The sequence below is a fragment of the Ochlerotatus camptorhynchus genome, unplaced genomic scaffold, assembly GCF_037179485.1.
Source record: "Ochlerotatus camptorhynchus isolate MF236.1 unplaced genomic scaffold, CSIRO-AGI_Acam_v1.1 ptg000141l, whole genome shotgun sequence".
Lineage (NCBI taxonomy): Eukaryota > Metazoa > Arthropoda > Insecta > Diptera > Culicidae > Ochlerotatus > Ochlerotatus camptorhynchus.
Genome location: NW_027040631.1, coordinates 3,652,083 through 3,673,707, shown reverse-complemented (window position 1 = coordinate 3,673,707; position 21,625 = coordinate 3,652,083). Strand labels below are relative to the sequence as shown.

Sequence of the window (21,625 nt, the reverse complement as noted above, 5' to 3'; positions counted from 1 at the left end):
ACAAAGTTATATGTGGTCAAAACCTGATCACTTTTCGTAACGCGATCAATTTTGTTTTTTTTTTAAATGACACCACCAATATGTTGCCGAAAGGCGTAATCCTACGCGAAAAAAAAAAGTTCTAAGTCGTAAACAAAATTCCAGAAGAAGTCGGAAGAGAAATCGCGAAGTTAAGAACATTCTGATGAAAAAATGCCATGAGTTCAACTTGTAATTTTTCTGGACATTGAACAAACAAATTTAGTGGAAACACTAAGTGACTATGTATCTTCGTTCCCGATTCTTGGAAAATTCGCCAAGCATAATTATTTTTAAGTACAGAATTTAAAAAAAAAATCAAGATTAAAATTTGTGAAAAATATCCTTATTCCAGAATTTTAAAAAGAAAACCATGCAAGCCTCTGATTTTTTTTTTTGTTCGATGAGTAAAATAAAATAATGACGAAAAATAAATGATTGCATTATAAAATGCATTATTTTCTTCTAAAAAGTTCTTAGGAAGAGAATTTAGGAAAATCCCTGAGTAATGATAAAATTCCCTTAGGAAAAAATAAAATTTCTCAGGAATTAAGAGAAGTTTGAACGGGAGTAACTTGCCTGAAATCCGTATTGATCCTTAATTCACCATGACATTGTTGGCAACTTTATACCCCTATTCAATTCAATTCAATGCGTCGTCTTTCTTAAAACCTACTTCAAGTCGCGGAGATTGCCACCCAAAATAAAATCAAAAGCCTTTCCAAAGCGCGATCATTGCCGGCTCCCGAACAGAAGCCTATTCAATGAGGTGACAGAATCGCCATTCAAATTCCCAATCAACTTGACACATCCTTCACCTGCAACGTATAGTCATACATCACTCTTCGAAAGCAGTTTTGGCTTCCGCTACCGCACTATCATCATCATCACACACACACGGTGGTGGTATGTCATCACCCTGGAGATCAGCAGAAGCAACGTGGTCGAGTGACAGGTTCAACATCTCCAGCTGTCATCTAGCGCCCACTTCGACGGACACTTGAGTGGTTGAACCCCCCATCATGCATCGAGAGATGCCCCCGAAAATGCTGAAAAATATAATCAACACGAGGAAGTCGAAACTGTGTTCAAGAGCTGCGGTGTCCCCCACTTGAGACGATAACAATCGATCCTCATCCTCTTGCTGGGGTCAAACCGAAGCCGGTCGGTCATAGATTTCACACCGCGCAGAGAATCGGCGATAAGCGCGAAGAAAGAAAAACAACTTCACACATAATTGCGCCACCATCGATCGTAGGGCCTGGGGATTCATCGGAGGAGAGATGGGATGGAATTTTGGCCCCAGGGGAGGACAGTTATTAGGCGCACATTCGGTGCCTGAACCTATTGATGATGATCATTGAGTCGCCATTCGTGGTCGTGACCAAATCGCCGCCGTTGTTGGATCCATTTCTGCCCCTTCAATCCATCAAAGGAGAACAAATGGAGAAAGGCTTTCTCTCCGTCTGTGGGCTAGTCTGTAAGAGACCTAAGAGCTATTTTCTATTTTGGGTAAATCCAAAATTAACCCGCGTGCATGTTCAGCTCGCAGCAGCAGCTGTCAAGCTGTGTGAACTCGTGGGCATTGTTGTTGTCGTCGTCACTCATTCACCTTTGTGGGCACACGCATCGGTCAGTGTCAGGAATGGATCAATGCAAGGTAGGGTGGTTAAAAGTCATTCCAAAGACACCAATTACAAGCCTCAGATGGAAATTTCGAAGAAGCACCCTACAGTTCCGAATGAACTTTCAATCTGCCCCGATGAAAACCCCGAAATCATGGAAATTAACCGACTGAAAGACTTTCACATATGTTATCGCCAGATTAAGTTCAATCTGGGATGTAAACATTGGCCTAATAAAAAAAGAAGTCTTGCTTGGTATGTAATTATAAAGCCCTTTAAGCAGAGGATGATTACAGTTTGGAAAGACTCAATCCAAACGGAATTAGCTGCACCGCGCGGAATGACTCAGCGATTCGAAATTACTCTGGAATGCACTTAATTCAACCGAAAATAACATCCAACAATGTGCTGACGCAATTCGCTTAACAAAAACAAAAAGAGTTTATAATTCAGTTGCCGCTAGTCTAAAAACAAAAAAACAGCAACAACAGAAGAAGAAGAAAACTAAGATCACTACATTCTTTGGTCACTCATTAGCCGCCCCTTCTCCCGGTAATATAGACATTAGCGTCTAATCACACCAACTTTTAGCCTCAGGTGCCTCCTCCCCTGTCCCCCCCCTTGCCTTTCATCCGCCTCGGATTAGAGAAAGATAAACGAAACAAAATTTCGAATAAAGTGACCTTGCCTACTTTTACGGGCGGCCTTTCTTTCTCCGTCGCCCTCTCTCCCTCCCTCCCTCACTCCTTCCCACCATCTCGTCATGCGACCGTCGGTCATCAACGTTTAGCTGACTTGGTTGCTTGCTTGCTTATTACTGTTGCTACCATTTATGTGTAACGAATTTTAAGATGATTGTAATTTATTTTTAAATAACCATTTTTATCACGCCGCTCGCACTGCATTGGCCCACGATGGAATGGTATGATGGCATGCGGCGCGAAAAAAAAGGGAAGCAAATAAAACTGCCCGGTTGACACCATATCGGCCAAAGTCAAAGATACCTACTTTCTCCGGTGCGCCTTTGGAATTGCATATGGGCAGCCTTAGCTGGTAGGTATGGGGTTTGAACTCTGATTGATATGTGTAAATGTGCATGTTCACGGACATTTACGCATGCACCGACGACATTCGCCCGGTGGACGAAAGACTTAAACGAGGGTTCCAGGGGGAAACTTTGATCCGTCGCTGTTGTCCTTGGAATAATAAAAATTGTGAAGGCACTGTGGATGGAACATCAAATGAAATGAGTTATTTTTGACATCTTCGTAAAACTTACAGGGAGTTACTGTAAAACATGTATAACAGTCTCATACGGAATTAGTTGCTGTCAAAATTGAGTCAAAATAATCGATTGACCGGTAGGGTAGAGCGCTACTTCGTCGTAATCGCCCATTTCCGTTCTATCGATCAGAAAATATCAATACATAATATCAATGATTTCACCGAGCACAAATCAATTATAGGTTTGTTCCGATGCGTTAGTTCATTAGCTACAAAATAAATCCAATAGAGCGCATTGTATAAATATTTACGCTCATTGTTCTCAAAACAAAAGAAGCACTCCTAGCGAATCCCCATTTTCTACGTTTATCCGTAGGACGAAGAAAATCTAATGGCGTTTCAATGCGTTACGACGGAATTGAAACTCGTAGAACGAATTTAGAATCAAGAAGCAGTATTAGATTTTAAACAGTATCTCAAAAATTTGCCACTCTTTATTAAATAAATAATATACCAAAAGGTTAATACATTTAGAAGTCAACTTAGACAGAAATATTCCATTTTTTGTTTAAACTCATCCAGAAAAGAGAGGTAACGTGCGGGTTGTGCTTAGTAGGACGGACATTAGATCCAAACTCCTATTTTACAAGGTATAGGTTTGTTCAGAAAACATTAGAATAATAATGAACGACTAGTTCTTTAATCCTCTCGAATTTCTCCGTAGAACAGTCTTTGAATTCGCTCTGAAATTCTCTTCAAACTCTTGATAATTCTAGGAATATTGACTAGAAATTCTCCGACGAAATCTCGAGAAAATTGTCTTGGAATTCTTCTCAGCATTTGCTTAGTATTCTCGTAAAATTCCCATGGAATTACCATTTCTTTTGAAGTGGCGCATACACTTATTGAAATACTCCTCAACATTTCTTGAAAATCTACATTAAGCAGGGTGGCCAGTGAATTTTCATTTTGAAATTCCCGGTTTTTTCCCGGTTTTCCCGGTTCAAATCTTAAAAAATTCCCGGTTGTTAATATTAAAAAAAAAATGAAATTGAACGCATTTTTAAGAACGTGCTAAACGGAATTTACAGAAAGGATAAAAAGTGGTTTAAGAAGATTCCCAAGATTGTGGAGCTTTAAAATGTGTGTAGAGTCTGAAACTAGACCTTTTTTTTCAAAATTTGTGATTAATAACAATCTTCGTGATGCAAGATTTGGAGTAAAAATAATTCAAATGTGAGATTTTGAAATTTTTTCAAGATAACAGATTTGAAAAAAATAATATCATACTTATGAGTCGTGGGAGTCATAATTGTCACGCTCTGAGACTGAGCATTTTAATGGTTATAACAAATTACATAGCAATCTATAGAATATAGCGGACAAGCCCTGGATTTTTTAGTAAAATTTAAAGCAATTCAAAGTGATGATTTCAAACAAATATTGAGAAGGATTCCAAGGACACAGTTTTCGAAGGAGAAGTTCTGAGCAGATTTCCAGAATTATTCTGACATGAAATCATTAGAAATTGTTAGATAAATTTGGAAGGATTTCTGTGGAGAAGAATGCAAGTTCTAAATTAAATTGTTTTAGAAGATTTAAAAAGGAGTTGTGAAAAACAAAACTTTGCGGAAAATCACTACGTGATGCTGAGAAGATTTGTATGACAGATGAGTTATAAGAAAAATTCCAAGAGAATTATGATCATAATTCAACAAGAAACAGAGTTTTAAGAGTGTTCTGGTATTAATTTCTACCCTAGTGCGAAAGATTCATCACAGAACTCCAACAAAATTGATTGCAAAAAATTGCTGATTAGAGCAAAATTCTTTAAAATACTCCAAGGGGTTTCTAAATAAATTTTCGAAAGATTTCTGCTGTTTTCAATAGAGTTAAAAGACATTTTTGAAAAGATTTTCAAAGAAATAAAAAGTCTCCGGATAGGGTCAATGGAATTTTAGGAAGAACGAAAAATTAAAACCCCGAAAAAGAATAATTCAGTTTCGGTTTTAACAAAGTCCAGCATCTTCAATATTTTCTTTTAAGGACCATGCACTTAACATCTGAAATTGAGACAAAAAAAAATCAATTTGGAATATTGCTGAGTGATTAAATTCTAAAAACAATAAGAAGGTAAACTGAAGAAAATTATGCAGCAAATAGAGCAAGACACTCATTTGGTAAAAGATCACTCTGTTTTAATGGTTTATTCTGAAATTCTGGTGTAAAATTTTTTCCTAGGGTATGGTTAATTTAATTTTCCCGGTTCTCTCGCTGAATTCCCGGGTTTTCCCGGTTACTTTTCAAATTCCCGGTTTGCTGGCCACCCTGATTAAGTTATCTAAAAATTACCACCGGTATAACCTTGGAATACACACGGAATATACTTTGAAAAGTAATGAGGTATTCGTTTTCGATACAGTTAAATCATACATACTTGCTCTTCTCACAAAAAGCTTCATTCAATTGCGTCTTACATGAATTCTCATTCAATTAGAATAGAAGTGTTCTTCCAGTTTCCCTCCACTTTTGAAGATTCCCACGCTTTTAGCTCCATTCTAAGAGATGCAGCCACAAAAGGGCTCTGAACTTATGAGAAGATCCGAGTCTTGCTAGTGCATCAGCTCTTTCATTTCCCTCAATCCCGCTATGACCAGGAACCCAATATAAGTTGACTTGATTATGACAAGACAATTTTTGAAGTGATTGAACACACTCCCAGACAAGTTTTGATGTACATTTCGCCGACTTTAAAGCATTTAGAGCAGCTTGACTGTCGGACATGACGGATATATTTGAACTCTTATAGTTTCTACGCAAACATATAATGGAATACTCTAAAATTGCTTGGATTTCAGCTTGGAACACAGTTGGCCACCTGCCCATAGGAACCGATATTTCTATCCCTGTGCCAGTTACTCCGGCTACCACTTGATTGTTCAATCTTGAACCATCTGTATAAAAAACAATCGATCCTGGACGAAGAACCGCGCCACCAAATTGCCATGAATTACGCCCAGGGTCAACTACTTGAAAAAGTCGATTGAAATTGTATCTTTTCTCCTTGCAGTCTTCGTTGTTCCTTATTAGAGAGTTGATACTAACAGTTTTTAGAATCCTAAGATGTCCTCTAAGGTCTCCTTCTAGGAGTTTCACTGACCTTGTAATCCTTAGAGCACACTTTTCGACTTCTAATTGTACAAATTGATGCAATGGTAGCATATAAAGCAAAGCATCCAATGCCTTCGATGGTGTACTTCTCGTTGCCCCTGTTATTGAGAGAGTTGCTAACCTTTGGAGTTTTTCTAACTTTTTCTGAGCAACACTCTCTTTTGTTTTTGGCCACCAGACCAATGCACCATAAGTAATCCTGGGTTTCACAATTGCCGAGTAAATCCAATGGATTATTTTCGGTTTCAGTCCCCACTGTTTACCGAATGTTCTTTTGCATATCCATAGAGCATTAGTAGCTTTGTTTATTGCCTGCTCTACATGGATATTACAATTAAGTTTACCATCCAGGAATACTCCAAGATATTTGACAGCATTAGAAAGTTCCTAAAGTGTGCCTTTCAATCTTATGTTGTCTAATGAAAATCTCTTCCTTCGCGTAAATGGCACGATAGTAGTTTGAGAAGGATTTATGTTTAATCCTTCCCTATCACAAGTATTCTCTTAAATTTTCCTAAAAATATCTATTTTCCTCGGAAAAAATTTAAAATGGAAATTCACTTGCCATGCTGTTTGATATGATCGTCCCTTCTTCTTCATTTTCTTCTTAGCATTTCAAGCTTATTGCTTATCGCATATTAGCTTATTGCGTGCTCTCAACTTAGTGTTCTAAGTTGCACTTCCACAGTTATTCATTGAGATCTTTCGACGCCTGTATACTAGTGTGGCAAGGCAAGTACAATCATATTCTATTCCCAGGGAAGATGAGAAAATTTACAAATCAGCACGACTTTGCCTAGTTACAGACTTATAAAAATTGATATAAATTTAGGTGCTCTGAGACTGACATATACGAGCATCAATTTTGACTTAAAATTGAGTCATAACAGACGCGAAATTCAGCTCAATCAAACGTATTTTCAACTTTTTCAGTTTCGGAGCACTTAATTTTACATGACATGTTTGTTTACGGCTCATTCTTTATTTCAAAGATGGATTCCGTCACGATTCCGTTAAAAAATGCTGTTTCCCGAACTAAGTGAGCATTTGAATCTTCAATTTAAAGTTTTTTTTTCAAGGTTCGTGAGGCATACTTGAGATCAGGCTTGATGAAACTCCTCAAACTCACTGGAGGTTTTAAAATACTCTTGCCCTGCGAGTTTAGGCAACCCTTGCCTCGAGTGAGTAACGGCAGGATTATGGAACAAGTAAACTAAAACTCCCCGACAAAGATGGAGAGCGAACTCATGCGAGAGGATGAGGAGGAAACTTCACTCCTCTTTTATCACCCTTCGTTCACAAGCTTCGGTGGAATGATTTGTGAGTAGGAATTCTACTCCTCATAAAAATGCCACGCTCGACTCATTTCAGACTCGCTCCATCATCATGCTTGAGATATAAAAGTGATTATTTTTTATGGTTCTGGCACTAGGAAATGATATGTCGAAACAGATTTTTCCTTCTTAAATATGACCTTTTATTATCAATACTGGCACAAGGCAAGTTTACTAACTAGTCTGCCTACTATCTGGAAAAAAAAACAAACCCTGGAAGACCGGAAATCCTCAGGGAATTTTTAAATTCTTTTACCAAGCAAATTTTTAAGAGAATAATCATGCTATATTTTCAAGGCTCTATGAGCCTTGATGAATTAATTGGATGAGAATATCTAAGATTGCTATTTCAGGAGCAACTTCAGATTCCAGGTGAAACTAAGGTAATTTTAAGTAAAATTCCAATGCATCCCTCTTTAGGATTCAAAGAAATTTTATATAAACTTTTAGGAAATTCTGAGATTCTGATTTTGTAGAAATTTTCTAGATAACTCTGGTGGTTATTTCGAGATAATTCTTAAGAGAATCCCATGGCGATTCAAAGGAGCATTCCAAAGAAATTATAATGAGTATTTCAAGAAATTTCTGGGAACATACAAAAAAATCCGAAGCATCCATGGGACTTTTCGGAAACTGTTTAGGGTATGCTAAGAAGGATTACGATTGAATGTGAGGAGCATTTCACGCGAGCTGTGAGTGCAAGAGTGTATGTAGAACTTGGAATTCGGACGAGGAGCGTTCTAACAAGAATGATACACATACTTTAACAAGAATTCTAATGGATTTGTGAGGAGAACTGCATGTGAATTCTAAGGAGAATTCCAAGGTAGTCGGGAGTAGAATTCCAGGGAAAGAGGATACTTCCAAAAGAGTTCTAATAAGTATTAATGATGGAGAGATTTTCAAGAGAATTCCGAAGAAAAGCCCAAGGGAAAATGTTGTCAATAGTTGAAATATTTCTAAGGTTTTTGTGAATACGCGTAGCTGAATCCTAGAGAAGCAAGTAATATCTGAAATTTATAGATCAATAAAACTCTTAAGCTCTTGAGCTTTAATTTCTTAAAATTACTAAGTGCGATATTAAAAATAATTCTGTAAGGAAACACCTTAATGCTTCCATCAAAATATTTGTAAATTCGTTTTAATTTTTCGCATTAATGATTAACATTCTATCCGATTTAGCCTTGTTACAACCAAAAGAATCTTATTAAATCACACTTTTTATCATATTATGATTTTTAATTCAGTTAAATTTGAATGAGTTGGTTGGAAATGCTATGCAACATGAAGCTTTAGTGTGATAATTTATTAGCTAACCTATTAAGCTAGCTATTTTGTCTAACCCGTACGATGTACGCGGAGATTTGAATGATTTTATAATTATTATTCTAAGACTGAAGATTCGAGATCTCAGATCTAAAAGAGTTTTGAAAAAGTAGGGTCTTTTTTAAGATATCTGTCAAAATCATGGGACTAAAAACTAGAATCATGAGCATGAGCATGAGCCCACGGTTGCTACTCTGTTATTGCCAGATCAGCTGTAATTACACAGAGAACCAATAGTCGATGCTTGGGACTGAGCAATCATCCTCAATGTGTAAAAACTGGTGATCTCAAACTAGGCCAAACCAGCGCCGGCCGCGCCTGAACACAGGTCAAGAAAGGATTGGGTAGGAATATGTTGACATGACACTCGCTTTGATGGAAGCCGAGAACACCTCAGCATTTCCACGAGGAATCACTGGGATGTTGGGTAAGAGGGTTGGGTTTGTAGCAACTTGAATGTGGATGGGTTTTGCTCAGTAAGCAAAAACGGTCGCTCTAAGGCCACCGAGCCCTTCATATCACATCATACTGCTCTTCGAGTTGTTGTAACCATTCGTCGGTGCCGGGGACAACGACAAGTTTCGCAAAATGCAATTTAAACAAGCGATTTGACCATAAATCTCTTTAATATGAATATTACTGGGACCGTGTTTTTCTGCTCAGTAAGCAAGCCACTGCAAGCGACGATCTTTGAAATCCGAAAACTAAAAGCTATGAAAAAAGCACTTAGCTCCACTTTTACGCGACGTTATTTTCGATAAGAAATACACAATATAAAAATACATAACTAGAGCGGTCACTACCCGAGTCTTGCCACTACTAACAAGACACACGAAAATAGCAGGGTCTAAAATACCCCTCACCACCCTCCAACGGGGGAGTTTGGTAAAGAGAGATGATCAAACCGATTTGTACCTTCCTAAAGTTGTCCTTGCTCGCTTTCTACTCTCTATATATCAATTTTCACACTGCCGTACTCTAACGGAACTATCAATTCTATACTTTCATCTCCTCATCTATCGTATAAAAATTACCACTTTAGTCTGTTATTTGAAATTAGCATCTTTAACTTTGTAAATCGTTGACTTCACGCAGAAGTAATACTCAACATATAGTCAAAATAAACTTCAATGTTTGAACGATGATTTTTATGTAAAATCATGTGCTGAGTCCAAAAATGTAGGCAGAAAAAATCTCAGTAGGATAGTTTTCTAATTACAGCTTTAAAAATGTAATTTCACTATACAAAAGTTTGTTTGCTGCGGCTGTAATGAAGCTATATGAAATCAGCGCCAACCCCCAACAATGGCTTTAGCGGTCGATTTCTTGCAAATAAAAGCTCTCATGAAAATTAATGACACCACCAGGTGATGTTTCCTCCACCAGTTAGCAATGTTAATTTGGAGGGGTGCGCTTTTATTTGCGAGAAATCGACGGCTAAAGTCATTGTTTACACAAGCAATTACGACTCTTTGAAATGTTGGCACTGAAGTATTTGAACGCCAAATTAAAGGTGAGAAAATTTTATTTCGATCAGCTGAACATCATTTGCTGGTGAGATGAGTGGTATTGTTGTTAATTAATAGTTTGTTTATTTTTTTATGATTTACATATTTCCAAGAAAAATAGGATTTCGGCAAAGTTTTTAAGCAAGGTAAATACAAATGTTTGTAGTGGTTGTGTCAACAATACCACTAATCTCACTGATAAATAGTATAGCCAGTTGATCGAAGGCAAATTTTCTCACTTTTAATTTGGCATAAAAATAATTGATATACATATTTGATATTACAGCCGGAGATATGTGGTTTAGTAAACAAACTTTTTTTTAAGTGAAATTTATTTTTTAACCTGTATCTAGAAAACTATCTTACTGAGATTTATTCTGACTACATTTTTGGATGCAGCGCACGATTTCCTTTGGGAAATGACCATAAGCGTACAAAATTTAAATATGCTGTTTTTTTTTTCCTTTATTTAACGTTGGTCTCTGTTCCTCAATCTAGTGCCAATCACCGACGGACATCGATTGCCATTCATTGACGGCAATCGAATGTGCAGGAAAGCAGCTTCCACACCTGCGTAGGATATCGCACCCATTCAAACACACATGGGCCGGGACCAACGGCTTTACTTCCCTTCCGAAGGAAGACGTGATGAGAGATTTTATGCCTCAGAAAAATCCCACCGACCTCGGCTGGGATTGAACCCAGACCCATCGGAGTGAGAAAGCAGTCACGCTTACCACTGCACCACCGGCGCCGGCTAAGATTCCATACTCAGAAACTTAAGACCCAAGATAAACAAACATTGTCAAGATTCTGAGACTTTAGTTGAAAACTAATTTCAAGATCATGGTCTCAGAAAACCTGGGTGGCTACTGGATTTAAGAAACTAAACTCCCAGGGTACATAGCATATTTTCCCGGATTTATAGAAACAGCTGCACAAATTTTAAATTAATCACGACTATTGGTTCAATTGTATTTAAGATAATTTAGTGAACTCCGAAATTTGAAATCACAGAATTATGAATTTTTTCTAAGATACTGTTAAGTTTTCCAAATACATTTTCAGAATAGTGAAAACAAATTGTATGTACGCGATCTTCAAAAAGTTTTAAATTCGATCTACTCAAAAAGTTTCAGAATTTATTTTAAAAAAAGTAAAAGGTTGTATCCAAGACACGACCGTAGATTTGACTTAGGATTACGTGCTCCGCATCAATGTTCGGCGACTGTGTTAGGGAAACCTCATTTTTCCATCAAGGAAACGAATCGTTTTCTGAGGACAAAGTTACGCATTTTAGTGCACAAAACGCACAGAATTTTTGGTTTATTCAATAGATAATAAAAAAAAAGATTGGAAGAATTTCTTGCTAACATTTTCCAATCGCAAGATATTCGCGATCAATGATATAAATACCAGATTTTTTAGCGTCCTGGAGAGAACCTTGCCTTTATTCGAAGTGTTTCTGGTTTGTGTAATTTTACATAGGCACCTATTGAAAATTAATGAAATGTTCATTTAAGTATATTCGTAGAAAAATTTCCAATCGATTGTCTTGTTAAGAATTAAAATATATTCGCTATTGACAGAGTGATAAGTGGTCAAAACCTGACCACTTTTCGTAACGCGGTTGATTTTTGTTTTTTTTTTTTCTTAATTGCACCCACAATATGTTGCCGAAAGATGTAATACTACGTCAAAAATTCAATGCCTCAGAGCTCTTATGTTATGGACACTTGAAAATTTAAATGTATTTATCTAAAAGACCTAATGACCTTCTCTTGAAAGTACCTTTGAACTCAAGCTTGAGGAAGTTCACTGAACTTCCTCTTGCCATCTTCTGACTTCCCGTGAAACACTCTAAACACTCAAATTCCATCAAGGCACAATCCTTTAATTTTTAACTACTATGCCACATAGTATCTTATCATCATCCAATCTGCTTGAGATATTTTTCTGAATGGAGTCATAACTTAGGCTACGCTACTATGTCCTCCATCTAGTCAACCCGACTATTTGCATAGTCCATAATCCGTGCGTCATAAACACGAGACCCCAAAAATATAAAATGATACAAATTTACACATCTCACCCCCACTCACTGCACGGGGATCATCGCGGAGCTCCATAAAAAATCTAAATATAAACTAGAGACCCTAAAGATATGCTAGATGCATGTGGGGATCTTCCCGCCCTGCTGGTGGCGCAGGGCTATAAACTCAGACATCGTAGGCGTTTATGATTATTACACATCCCGTTCCAAAAGGGGCTTTGACCATCGTCGGCAGCCAGGTTTGTTATGATACCTAATCACCTCACTCGCAACAGTAGGGATATATCATCATCATCATCATCACAATCAACCGCGGCGTTATTATCGTCTTCAACACGATCGTTTTGACTGGGGCGAATCGTTTAGAACTACTAGAAGCGACAACCACCTCCCAGAGACTCTCGTAAATGATCAACAACGCAGGTGTTATGGCTTCCCCACCGACAATCGGCTAACTGTGTGGTGATAAAACGACTTGCCACCCACTCGCGCGAAGACATCGCAACCGCCAACGTGGAAGAAAGTCCAACTTCCCGCTCGTCTTTTGTTCCAGGAATTTTATTTGACAGGGCGCGTTTCAGAATCTGTTTTTAATTTAGACTAATAGCCGTTGTTTTATAACAACTGTTGATCGTAAAGCCCCCGAAGGGCCTAACCGCCTTTTTTCTTTTTTTGCTCCGGCAAGACGAGCGAGGGGTCCAGCAGAGCAGAATTTAATCGAAAATCCACGTCAGATGTGTAAAGGGTCGTAAATTCTCGAAGGAGGCGCAACCGAGCCAAGTACCGTTTCACAGGCCAGCAGAGATCGTCGTTGGATGGGTTGGTTGCAGTCAAGCTCTCGAGAACACACTCGAGATGCAAACACACTTCACTGAACGACGACGAAGCGCGATTTAGAGCAGCCAAACTCCATAACTCGATAGTCACCTGTGGCCACACACACGGTCGCCTAGGTAGGCAGGCAGGCAGGCAGACAGTCAGTGGCGACGAACTGGGGTTGGGAAATGGCAACCTTTTTTTGTTTTTTTGGCAATACAAGAGTGGTTGCAACTGACTCTTGGAGAGCACTGTTGTTGTTATTGTACCGGTATATATGGCAAAAGCAACACTTTCGAAAGGGTAAAGAAAGTGAAGGTAGTGTAAATATTTGAAATTTTTTGGCGTAACCGTCGTGGAATACATTTTCGGTTGGTTGGAATTAAATCGGAAAATGTTCATACAGCCATCGATTGCCTTAGTCTGTCTCTGCTGAGATGTCCTGTCGGATTCAAATTCAACATGTAGAATTCGTTTCCTTCCCATTTCCACCGACACTCTCTCATTTCTGTTGATATCGGCTGCTGATGACATTGACGATGGAGCTCATCATTTGAAATTAATCATTTCCGAAATTCGCTTCAACTACGGTAAATCTGACTATGGCCATATAGCGAAGACAAGTGCGTAGCTGCGCCGAGGATGCACCAAGCGTGCGCACACCACAGAGTGTAAACAAATTAACTTATTTTCATTTCAAATAATGATTGCTCTAGTCGTGTGGGCCTCCGAAAAGTGACACCCAGCAATTGCTGTCGAAAACGGGCTTAGGAACGAAGACGACGAATAACAAGCAGACTAGCCAGCAGTCAGTGGTGAGAAGTTTGCCGGGTACTTGAGGCTCGAAAAAATTGAAGAATACGTAAACGAAGTCTGAAGCGCACACAAGATGATGATGCCCAGAAGTGATTGTTTAGTAACCGAGAAAAAAATAGCTGAGAAGTATGAGAAGCTCTAGGTATGAAACTCTTGATTGAGGATCACCACAAGTGATTGAAATGTAATCATACACGCGAAGAGAAGCCTCCGTAAATATCTGTTATGGAGAGCTTGATCTTTAGGCCCAGCCGTCGCGTCACTCGCTACCTTTGCACCGTCGGTCGATCACCATGATATTGGCATTCATATTGAGAAGGGCGCGGATTTGGGCTAGCTGAAGGGAAAATAGTGTCTAATTTGACTCTGCTACCGTGTGGTGAACATCACCATCATCATGACCGAATGTGGCGCCGAAAGAGCACCACGCGGAAGATCAACAATAAATCAGGAATTAGTTCCCGAAGAGCAGCAGAGAGACCTTGACGGTCGTCGTCAGACACTGGCTAGTGGATGGATGGATGATTTCGTTAACTTCCTACTGGGATCTACATCGTCGTCGCCATATGGAATTTAGTCGGGCGTGATCGTCGTCATAGCACTTTGCTCTGCTCATCGTGAAACGAAGAATTCCAAAAAGCAGAACCTTTTATCCCCCCCCCCCCCGGCTTCCTGGGAATGAATCCGCGAAACGCCATTATTCGCCGTGCCCCATCTCTTTCTCGGTGCGATTCTGTTTTTGTTCTTGCCCGGCTGCTTTTAGCACACATATCAGGTCCAGCAAGTGAACCAAACGGTATAACCACCGACCAATCGCCACGCCCGTAACCGTTCCGTACTTGCACTGCAGCTCCTCCACCGCCAGCAAAGACAATTATTTTTCAATTAAATTTCGAAAATTCGTAGCGAATTGTGTTAATCGATCCCATTCTGCCGGAAAACGGGTCTCAATCACCCTCACGGGGCGAACGGAACAAAATACCAGACTGAGCAAGTGCAGCAAGTCGCAAGCAGTAGCACAGATTCGTATTTCTTCACCCATCAGCTTTTCGTAGAGCGTGGGCGTTATACAGCTAGGTGGAAAGTCTGGAGAGTTATCACTAATTTATCCCTTGAATGAAATCACCAATTTACGTGAAACGCTCCGAAGAGCAATTTTTCCCATGTTAATGCCTTAAATTAACCTTCATACCTCAATGTGTTTCCTAACTCGACGGCCCCTTCGATCGTCGGCTTAGAGAAAGTTGAGTGCAGGAACTACTGAACGACACCGTTTTGATTGACTCTAGTAAAATAATCCATTAGTAACTTAATAGGTTGAGAAACCAGGTCCGAAATCGAATTGATGTGTTTTAATCAAAACTAGCTGGGCCCAAAACTAACGATCTGTGATGAATCAAGAACTTAAAAATTCAGATAAGTTTCTAAAACTCTTTCGAATTTTTAGCGATGAAAGCACCTCTGTGGTCAAAAAGGCTACCAATGTAGTTGTTTATCTCCACGAGGGGTACACCAAATGAATTTTTTTTTAATTATTTTAAATGAATGTATTTCAGCATATTATTTTATTTGATGACAACAGTGACATGTCAGACAAATTTTAAAGTAATATACACAATGTAATTAATGAAAATAATTTGACTCTTACTTTTGTAATAAGTGCTATATTCGCACCCCTCGATTGTAATTGAATGATTGTTGCTGACCTTTTGCAACGCTAGATGGTGCGTGAAGAAATATTTTGCGGGTCGCCATTGCAATATTTGGGAAAGGCATGAATGGATCATATTGTTAATATAATATATTTGACTTCAGGGAAGTTCCGGGGACTGCATGAAAGTCCTGTGCATTAGGAAGTTTAAAGATATTTAAGGGTAAGTTCTGGGAACTTGAGGACAGTTAAATGAACTTCAGAGCTTGATGAACATCAGAAAACGTCATGGCAGTTGCATCAGCTTCCAGAACTTTACAAACATTTCTGAAAATCTTCTGATAAGTTTAAAGACCCAAAAAAAAAAGGTTAGATACCTTCGGAAAAGTTTGGAGAAATTTGGGGCAGTTCCATGATCATCCGAATTTTTTTTTAAATATTTGGAAAATTCCTAAAATTTCAGCAATTTTTTGAAAAGTTCAAGGAAGTTCTTTTATTTAAAAAAAAACTGCAGGAACTTTAAATAACAATGCCCAGAAAACTTATAAGAGTTTGGAAGTGTCATGAACATCAGAGAAATTACGGGATCTTTAAGAAAGTTCCGAGAATTTCAGGAAAATTCTTAAAATTCTATGTTAGTTCCATTAAGGGGAACCTTAGCATCCCGCAAAAAAAACTGCAAGGGACAGCCCTATGGGGTTGTACGCAATGGTGACGTAGGACTACGTGGTCTTATATAATAAATCTTATTTGTGCAGCAGGAGCTTGTGTTTTGTATAGGAATAGAAATTTGAGCGGGGTTCTCTCTATTTATATTCTTAGTATGACGAGATTAACATAGATGGCCTACAGCAACTCACGAAGAGCTACTGATTCCTATCATTAGCGGTGCGGCTTCTTCCTCCTTCTATGGATGCTCATGTGGGCTGCAGTTCGCTGCTTGCAGGCAGCCTTTCGTTGTGTACTGGAGAACACCACCACTCACCACGCGGTGATTGAATAAACACCGTTTGGTGAGACGGGTTGGAATTCAACTTTGAAATCTGTGTTAGGGAAATCGATTTTTGCAGGCAATCGGTGATAATTTTAATTATCATAGCAACAGTTGCACATCCGTGCAATTTTCCATAGTGACATTTTTAAAAGTAATAAATTCTTAAATTTAACAGATTCATAGAAAAAAAAATTGCGCAAACCAACATTACCGTCGGGTAGAGGAAGCCTTACCCTATCTGATGGTGATGACTTGACTTTCAAGACATCATCGAAAAAAGTCATTGTTTACAAAAGTTGTTACGCCCTAACTCCAGCTCTATCTTGATATGGGAACTGACATCCGATTGATGACCTCCGATTGATGACCTCAGATTGATGACCTCCGATTGATGACCTTGAAAGCCCAAAAAATACTCTTTTACAAATGTATGGTAATTCTGAAAAGGACCGTTTTGCACTGCCGGACAGTGGAAGTTGGATTATATAGGAATTGGGTTGTTTAACTTCGAAAAAATATACCGATGTTTATACATCATCTGATAGAGTTTCGTTTTTTTTTTTGATCATAACGATATTTTCATCGATCCCGTAGACATTCATCTCGATTTTTAAATTAAGATTTAAATTTTTGATCGTTGACACTAAATCAATTCGTTGACAGCTCGCTCCCATACAAAGTCTCACCAAGGGGCGCTAAGATGGTGATTTTTGCTAATGTAATCGTACTTATTAAAAATAGTTCCAGTGTACCAAAATCGATAAAATTTTGGATTTCGGTTCCATTTTTAATGCAGATAACGAATATGTATTTATCTCAATACCCTTAAACAACCCAATTATGGTGTCAAACACAGATGAGGCTGGTGAGCTGTATGCTGTTTGGAATGAGGGTGACGCGCTGCAGCTTCTTCCTCCTTCTATGGATGCTCATGTGGTTGAGGCCAGCCTTGGTAGATAGCTGCTTACGGGGAGCCTTTCGTTGTGTACTGGAGAACACCACCACTCACCACGCAGTGATTCGTTGGATGAGTCCGGATGGAATTCAACTTTGAAATCTGTGTTAGGGAAATAGATTTTCGCAGAAAATCTGTGATAATTTTAATTATCAAAGCAACAGTTGCGCATTCGTGTAATTTTCAATAGTGGCATTTTGAAAAATGATCAAGTCCTAAATTTAACAGATGCGTAGAAATATATATGATCGATTGGTGATAAAATTATTGCAATTGGTCCAGGGACTGCTGAGTTATTAATGTTCAAAATCTTTCATAATTTTGTCATATGTTCCATTTTCGGTTTTCACAAAGTGTACCCCCATATAGAAATCACAGGCGTTAGAAAAACGTTTTGATATTTGATATTTCAAAAAAAAATCTGGACTCAAATTCCTTGCACAGTTTTAAGGCTCATAGAATTTTATTATAATTTGTAAGGACCTTATTTCACGGGAGTTCTGGGAAAAAAATCTATGAGAAAAACATCAACTGCAATCTGCTTTCATGGTACTTCTGAGGAATTTTAGACTTCATGTGAAGCCTAAGCCTAAGAGAGTAAACTCCAAGCGATTTTTCATGAGAAATTTTCGTTAAATATTATTAACTACTTGAAAGTTCAAATTTATGAATTTAATAAACTGCCTTGAAGTTGCATTTTGAGAAACTAACCTGATGCTCGCAATACTTCTTATTTTTAACTTCTCTAAACTTTTTCGGACTTCCTTAAGTTTCCACAATTTTCCTAACGATCATGAAGCTTCTTTAAAGTTTTAACAATTCACTGAATATACAATATCTTCTCCGAAGTTTTCAAAACTTCTCTAAAGTGTTTGCAGTTCTCATGAAGCTTGTTTTACTACCATGAATATAATTGAACTGTTCTAAAAATGTTTAAGCTTGCGTGAACTTCTGAACTTATGTTATCTCTGAAGTTCTCTGAAAATCTGGGAACTTCTTGAAATTTCCCGCTAATTTAGTCAAACTAATGGAACTGAACTCCCCTGAAATTTCCTTTGTTTTTGGAGCTTTACTAAACTTATTTGAGATGCTCCCGAAATGTCCATAAAAGTTCATGAAGTTCTCGGATCTTCCCTTAGGTTCCATAGACTTTTATGAAGTTCTCGAAATGTTTCTGAAGATCTCTGTACTTTTTGTGAAGTTTTCGAAGTTATTCTGAAATTTCAGGAACTTCTTTAGGCTTCCGCAACGAAATAATTAATATAGTTCTATGATTTTTAACTGAAGTTCTCAAGATTTGTCTGAAGTTCAAATGATCGAAACTAATTCATAACTTCTTCAATAGTCTAGAGTTTCCGGATGTTTTTAAAACTCCCCAAAATATTTCACAATTTCCTTAAAATTCTCTAGAATGCCCTGCCTTAGTATTTTTTGATGAAGAATTCGATATTCTCTCGGAGTCCGGGCGGGAATCACTTGACGAAAAAGGGTGGTAGTTTCTCCTTTTTCTTCATTTCCGGTTCATCACCATTTTCCAGAATCGCGTACCGGTTGTTGGACAGCAGCTTTTTCGATGCCGACTAAGCGTTGGCGGTTTCCTGTCGGGGACGCTTCCGGCGCTGAAGGCATCATCTGATGTATGGGAGTATTTCTCTCACGACGTCGAGGAGGACAAGCCGCTCAAGGTGGTCCTGCGTGGTCTGCCCGACACGGAAATCGCCGCGGTGTCGGAAGAGCTGAAGAAGAACGGCCTAAAACCGACGCAAGTTTTCAAAATGAATCGGCACGACGCCTCCCGTAAGTACCGAGACCAGCTGTATTTGGTCCATCTCGAGCGAAACACAACGTGTTTGAAGGACCTGCAGTGTATTCGGGCGCTTTTCCACATCGTGGTTAAGTGAGAACGCAACCAACATCGCCCCCGTAACGGTACCTAATGCTCAAACTGTCTCATGATTGGGCATGGGACCAAAAATTGCCACATGGCTCATCGCTGCAACGAATGTGGCAAGCAACACGCACCTGAAGAATGCAAGAGGATGGAGAACGCCGATCCACAATGCGCCAACTGTGGTGCAGCACATCGAGCTACCAGCAAGTCTTGTCCGAAGCGTGCGGAATGCATGGAAATCCGCATTAGCCAACGGCGTCCGATTCCAATTCTTCCGCCACTACCGCTCAACAACTGTTTGGCTACTGCTGGCGCTGCTGCATCGGTCCCGCCAACTGTTGAGGTGCCAATCCATCCGGCTAATCCGAGCCGTCAGTCCTATGCGGCAACGGTTTCGTCCCTTCCTCCCCCGGGACTATCGTGGCGTCGAGATGATGCCACACCATCGCATGAAAACGAAGAGCTACTCACAACAGAGGAACTCATAACCATCATGGCAGAAGCAATCGTCATCAAGCGCTCCTGCAGAACCAGAACCGAGCATCACGTTTCATCGACAATTATGGACCGTGAAGCCATCAAGATCGCCAACTGGAACAACATCGAGTTCGTTGACTTTCTCAACGAACGAAACATCGACATTGCCGTCATCACTGAAACCCACCTGAAACGGGAGGTAAACGTCTACCTTGCTGACTTCTGGCTTCTAAGACTTGATCGAACCAGCTCCGGGAGAGGAGGAGTGGCCATTGCTGTAAGGAGAAACATCTGCTGTCGGCTTGTGTCGATCTTCCAGCTGAAAACTATCGAAGCTATCGAAGCAAGTCACCATCAGGGACGGATCGGCAGCAGACCTACGGAGGGACATCATCAAACTAACTCGACGGCGCGAAAAGTACATCATCGCGGGCGACCTGAACGCCAAACAACAGTCGACGTAACCAAAACGGCACAATTCTGAACAACGACCTGCAAGAGGCTCGCTACACCATATTAGCGCCGGACTCTCCCACCCGGTTCAGCCGGTCTGGCGTACACTCCACTATCGACATATTCATCAGCAACATGGGAGATAACATCTCGCTACCTGTGACCCATCAGGAGCTGAGTTCGGACCACTATCCGGTGGTGGCCGAAGTAGGCTCATCCGTCAACCGAATCCAAGCTTCCCGACGCAACTACCATCGTGTCAGCTGGGAGCAGTTCCAACACTGTGTCGACTCCACTGTCGACTACGGTGTACTTCCGGAGACGCCCGAAGATGTTGACCGGTGTCTGCTTTCCATCGAGGATGCGATATCCCGGGCCAGGGAACAACACGTGCCTTGATAGAATTACCTTGATAGAATTACCAAAGATATCATCAGAATCCGTAACTCCAGCCGAAGGCAATACCAGCGTTCTGGTTTACGTGTCTTGAAGACCCATTGCAATCGTCTTACAAAAACCATCCAAGCCGGATGGTGGGTGGACCTCAGAAATCAAGATTTTGCTAACAAGATCCGCTCTCTCCCAGATTGAAACTAAACTAACGTAAATCCTTAAAAATAAGCCAAGACCCATTCCACCACTGACCCCACTGGATCGTCATCGTGGTTCATCTGATAACTCCTGAAAAGAAGGCTGCCGCGCCCATAATCTCGGACAAAACTCTCATGAATCTGAGGTTACTGAAAATGCAACCAATCTTCATCAGATTCCTAACATTTTCCCAGAGGAATCCGAGATTACGGTTGACGAACTGTTGTCCTAAAAACATGAAGGCCCCAAGTTTCGACAACATCCTGAATCTGGAACTCAAACACTTGAGTTCCAGGTTCTACAACCATCTGGCACTGATTTTTAATCAGTGCATCAGACTTGGCTACTTCCCCTCGTGTTGGAAGTCAGCTAAGGTCATACCCATCCGGAAACCTGGGAAGGATCCATCCTCTCCTTCAAGTTATCGACCAATCAGTCTTCTCTCAATGTTATCAAAACTGTTCGAAGAAGCAGTCTACCACCGGTTCCTAACATCTGCCGAAGAAAACAACTTGTTAATCGAGGAACAGTTTGGTTTTCGGAAAGGTCGTTCGACCGTCCACCAGCTGACTCGAGTGACAAACATTCTCAGACGGAACAAGTTTGTTTCGAAAACATCTTCCATGGCGTTGTTGGACGTTGATAAAGCGTTCGACAATGTCTGGCATGATGGCCTGGTGTACAAATTGCAGCAGTACGGTCTTCCAATCTTCTTAGTGAAG

General features: G+C 39.8%; 1 protein-coding gene across 3 annotated transcripts in view; it reads right to left on the bottom strand.

The window, feature by feature from the left end:
* The window catches only part of Smg6, a 279,441-nt gene that overhangs the window by 96,013 nt on the left and 161,803 nt on the right, over window positions 1-21,625 (bottom strand). The window lies entirely within an intron of this gene.